Below are 6000 nucleotides of genomic sequence, written 5' to 3'. Positions count from 1 at the left end.
AACAGCAAGATTTCTATGAGGCAGTCTTGTTGGACAAGAAGCCAATTGTCTGTGACATGAAATGGGTTGACTGGAAGTACATTGATGACAATGAGAATTACTTCCCATGAGTACATGAAAGCTTCAGAATGAACGGTGTTAACACTTTTGTTGGTCAAAATTTGACAAAATGGAACAATGAAATGATTATGCAATTCTATTCAACTGCTCATTTCTATCCAGATGGCAAAATAGTCTGGATGATAGAAGGCACAAGGTATCAATCGTCAATTGTTGAATGGGCCAAGTTGATCAATGCCCCCCAGGAAGCTGAAGATGACATAGATGTGTATGCCAAGCCCAGAAAGGATCAACTCTATGGCTCACATGTATAAGCTAATTCCTGATGATGCATTGAAAACTCACAAGTTTGGATCCATCTATTATCTGCTGTCAGGTCTAACCACGATGAACACTATATTGAGGCACACTCTGTTGCCCAAGTCAGGAGATCATAGAATGATCTGTGGTCACTCAATCAACTTGCTTCATATGTTTGATGTGCCAAAGAAGTTCAAAGTGATGAGCTTAATAGTTGAATATGAAGAGAACAACAGTTGACCAGAAAAGATCATGTGGATATGCCCCTCATATTCAGATGCTAATCAACTCCAAGATGGGGACAGTGACATATCTTCTTGATAAAGAGCATCTTCCCCTGAGGCCAGAATTTGAGGACAACGAGGTTGTCATGGATGCATCACATCCTACATCAGTAGAATCCTAGGACAAGAGACCAAAAGCAAAGGCAGCAAAGACTTCAACAATACCAGATGCTTCAGTTGTCAATCTCTAGACCAAGCAAGATCAACTTAGTTATCTGCTTGAGGCAACCGCGAGAATTGAGAAAGGACTAGCCACCCTAACTCGGAATCAAGAGAGTCTTGAGAGGATCTTTGAGACTAAACTTCATGATATAGATGTGAAGGTCAGTGAGATTCAGACCACTATTGAGAAGCTACAGGAAGGGATTGAAGACAGGAATGATAGATCTACCACCGACACTTTTCAGCATGTGCCAAGGGCACCGAGGTCTTCAGCAGTGCCAGTAGTCAGTGACACGAGGACTACCATCTCAGCACCTACATCAACTGCCCCAGTCATTCCTCCAGTTACAACTCGTCCAGCTCCTCAAACATCTTCAGAAGCGTTTGCAAATGATGTCCTCTCCATGCCATCTACGCACTGGAGATCGTTCCTATGGTGTTGTATAGCACTATGCATTTTCGAGCTTTTTGGTAACTTGTTGCCAAAGGGGGAGAAAATGTATAGATCATTAGGCTTCGAGAGAGAGATAGTGTTTTGCCTTTTGTTTGCCTCTCTTTCTACTTTGATCATTTGCTTTGATTGTGTGTGCTTGTTTGATTCCTATGCTACTATATTTGTGCTTGTTTATGAGATACTTTTGTGGTCATGTGGTTGATCATATTATACTTTAATGTGTGCTTGAATGATGATATCTTAATACTTATGTATGATCAATCATGTTTCCCTTGGTGATGAGTGCATGTTCTTTATATCTTATCATTTTGAGCGCTCCACCAAGATGTATGTGACATGGAAGAGTGACTCATGATCCTAATCGATTGTGCATTTGCATTCAAAAGCAAATTTTAAATAATGCACAAATTTAGGGGAGCTCTTGCTTATCACATACTTCTCAAAGTGGCGATGTATTTCAATTACCAAAAGGGGGGAGACTGAAAGTGCAACTAAGCCTTGGTTGGTTTTGGTAATTCATAACAACATATAGCTCATTGAACTAATATCCTTTCAAGTTAAATATTTTAGAAAGTTCAATGATTGGCATGGCATGGACTAGAGATGTGGACCCCTCAAAATGCTAAGGACAAACATTGGCAAAAGCTCAAGACTCTTCATTTTCATTTTAGTGATCCAAGATCACATTGAGTCCATAGGAAAAGCCGATGTTACTAAAAGGGGATGAGGTGTTGCTTAATGGCCTACTTGCTCAAAGTGCTTAGTTCGGGCCCTCTTAATGGAAGTAAAACCCTATGTCCTGCTTGATTGTATTTGTTGAGTATAGGGGTTTCAAGAGTTGATCTACCTCAAGATCGTAATGGCTAAACCCTAGATGTCTAGCCTATATGATTTGTGATAGCCTCTACGAACTAAACCCTTCGGTTTATATAGACACCGGAGGGGCCTAGGGTTGTACAGAGTCGGTTTTCAAAGAAAGGAAACTACACATCCGGATGCCAAGCTTGCCATCCACGCAAAGGAGAGTCCCATCTGGACACAGGGGAAGGCCTTCTATCTTGTATCTTCACGACCCATCATTCTAGCCCATGCTACACAGCCCGGACACCCGAGGACCCCATAATCCAGGACTCCCTCAGTAGCCCCAGAACTTGCCTTCAATGACGACGTAGTCTTTGGCTCATGTCTTCGGCTTTGCAAGGTAGGTTCTTCATTATAATCCGGATTGTCGATAATCCGGCGACAACCTCAATGTCTTTTACAATTCCCCCTGATGGCACTTCGATTTTCATGCGCGGGATGAATATGAACGGTCCATGTCTTTTTTCAAATAAACCCTTCACCACGCTCGGGCGGCGCCTATATAAAGGGATATGGATCTCCCAAGGCCATCTCGCACTGCGCAGAAGGAAAAACGGCCAAGTCTAGCCAAAACAAAAGCCCTCATCATGGCCAGCGCCCCAGGCTCCTCTTCGCGCCCCCACGGCCCTCAAGAGGGAGATTGGCAGAGTTGCTCCGTGCCTCATATTCAACTAAGTTGGCTCCAAACACAGGGCTACCTCCCTCTCGCAGATCTAGTTCCCGTTCGAGCGGGATTATATTCAATCGGCAACGACGCGATAGCTGAGAATTTCCCCAATCCCAATAAGGAGGAGAGGGTATGCTTCGTCCCTTTTCTGTTACGGGGCCTGGGATTTCCAATCCATCCCTTCCTTCGGGGGCTATCAAAATTTTACGGCATCCAACTGCATAACCTCACCCCAGGTTCGATTCTCCACATCTCAGGCTTTGTTGCCCTCTGTGAGTTATTCCTAGTCATCGAGCCCCATTTCGGATTATGGAGGAAATTCTTCTGCCTCGTTCCCCGCCATAAGGGGGGTTCCATATTTGAAGTGGGTGGTGCCGAAGTATGGCATATTACTGGATCCGGATACCCTGTAGGAACTCCTAAAGAAGCGTACCCGTAGTGGTCTTCGGAATGGTTCTATATGGATGATGTTCCGCTGCCATATCCAGTCAGGCGCAGTCTCCCTGAATTTTCCAGCGCTCCCCTAAAGAAGCGCCTCAACTGGCGTCCCCGAAGTCCCAAAGAAGAGGACAATGTGCAGATACAGAGGTTGGTCAGCAAGGTCAGGCTGTTGGCCCACTCCGGACTCTCAATAGTTGAAGTCATGGCGATCGCAATAAAGAGGTGTGTGCAGCCTCTTCAATCCAGAGTAACTCCTTTATGGTGTTACAACGGAGAAGACGACGCGTCCCGTTACAGATGGCAAGGCCCGGATACCCCAGCCAAATTGGCCTCCATTTTGGCCGATCTATACAAGGGCGAAAAAGAAGATTTTCTCTGGTTAAACTGTCGGGAGGCCTATTCCATGTACACCCCTATTGAATGGGTAAGATCTCGATTCGGTTGTGCTTATTTTATTGCATGACAGACACTAATCAAATGTACTTTTTTTGTTGCCACCAACTAGTCATGGAGGAGGATGATCGAGGACGTCCACTGTCCTGCTCCTCAGCCGGAGGATCAGACTCGCGATAAAGATGTTGGTTTTTGCGAGGATCCAGATATATATATATATATATATATATATATATATATATATATATATAGAGAGAGAGAGAGAGAGAGAGAGAGAGAGAATTTGACGATGGGGTATTCTATCAGGTGATCATTGACGGTTCGGAGGTGGCCATCATCGCCGACTACCCTCGCCTTTACCCATTCTGCATTGTGAGTATCCAGAGGCTTCTTAATAAGAGGTCCCCATCTGTACCCTTATCCATTGTACTAATCTGGATCTTTAACAGGATCGACGCTCCAGGGACCGTGCCTCCTCGAGGGTGGCCCCCACACAAGGCCGCCGTTCAAAACGGAAAGGGACCGGGAGTACCATGGAGACTTCATAGTCTTCCAAGAGGTATGTGTACTTAATGCATGCCTAGGCATGAGTCTGGATTATTAAGAGTCTCCCCCTTTTTTATTTTTAGGAGGAGTACGCGGCAAACGGTGGGAAAACGCCCAATTAGCCAAATGCCCACTAATCCGGTGTCGAACTCGCTGGCTAGGACGCAAGCAAATGTCGCGCCCGTTCCGCCTCCTAAAGAGGATTCTGATGACGTGTCGGTCATGAATTCTGAAGTAGAGAGCGTGATGAATCACCGTCGCTTGAAGGAAGCTATGCATGCTCCGGCCTTGTCCGAACAAGAATTCACCGCACTGAGTTCGACGGATGCTTATATATGAGCCGCTCAAGATAGCCTTGCCAGAGCTATACATCTGTTCCTAATGAAAATACACGTAAAGTTTGACACAATTTTGCATGGTCGTATGCCAGTAGCCCCCGAGACTTGAAGCAGTTGGCCCAACTGATTTAAGGGTCGTTATATCATTAGGTACTCAAGGAGAAAAATAACAGATTGTCCAAGGAGCTTGAAGAATATCGGACCAAGCTAACTGTTGTCACCGCCGAACTAGAAAATTTGAAGAATTCTAAGAAGGCACCTGATGGTAAGCACAACAGTGTCCGAAAAATACGATTATGCGCCAATAATGATTTTTAAATATGCATTGTTTTGTTTTCAGCGGCAAGATCGATAGAGCAGTTGGAGGTGAGGCTAAGGGCTGCTCGGGCGGACAAACAACATGCCGAAGGGCAAGAAGCCGTTGTTCGACGTGTATTAACATGGACCATTAATGAGAAAACAAATGACAGGATGCAAACATCAAGCAAGCCGAAGAGCTAAAGGACGTACGAGCCCAACTATTGGATGCCTTGAAGGAGAACAGAAAACTGAAAGGCGGCATATTCAGTATGTCCTTTATCCTGACTTTCATACGGTCACCTGATGGAAAATTTTACTAAATTGTTCCTGTAGGTTTGCTAACCGGGCGGCCCGAGGGAGAAGCGTCTGGATTTCAAGGCGACCTGCTGCAAGAGCTATGCCAAGTGCACGAGCAAGCTCAGAAAGCCATGAGGAACATGGCTAAGGCTTTGTGGCCATCCGATTCTTCTCGAGAAATTATGGAGGAGCTCGTGAATTTATTCAAGGGAGCTCTATGCTCAAAACAATAATAAGCTTCTATTGAGAGAAGCCCCCAGTTGTGGTGGGGTGTGTACATTTACGAATGTATACCCCGCAAGTGTGTGGCTTACCAGAACACATGTTAGAAATCGTATAAAACGAGAAAAAGGAAAAATTGAAAGGAGAAAAATGAACGAACAAAGGTATATGTCCGGAATTAGGCGTAGAATCTTCGGAGCCGAGAAGTGTTCCATGGGTTCGGCTCTAAGCGATTATCCGATGCATTGTGAAGGCGATAGGCTCCTCCAATGAGAACTTCATCTATAATGAAGGGACCCTCCCATTTGGGTTTGAGCTTGTCCTTTTTCTTCTCTAGTAGGCGTAGAACGAGCTCACCAACATTATAAATCTTTGTCCGCGCTTCTCTGCTTTGATATCTCCGAGCCTGTTGTTGATAAAATGCGGAACGTGCCTTCGCAACATCGCGCTCCTCCTCCAGGCCGTCTAGATCGTCATGTCGATTGAGCTCGGCTTCTCTTTCTTCATACATGTGCACTCGAGGTGAGTCATGAATAATGCTGCAAGGCACGATAACTGATGTCTACTACACAACCTTCTTCTTGTAGACGTTGTTGGGCCTCCAAGTGCAGAGGTTTGTAGGACAGTAGCAAATTTCCCTCAAGTGGATGACCTAAGGTTTATCAATCCGTAGGA

The sequence above is a fragment of the Triticum dicoccoides genome, chromosome 2A (assembly GCF_002162155.2).
Source record: "Triticum dicoccoides isolate Atlit2015 ecotype Zavitan chromosome 2A, WEW_v2.0, whole genome shotgun sequence".
In the NCBI taxonomy this organism is placed as follows: domain Eukaryota; kingdom Viridiplantae; phylum Streptophyta; class Magnoliopsida; order Poales; family Poaceae; genus Triticum; species Triticum dicoccoides.
Note: the sequence above shows the minus strand (reverse complement) of the source record.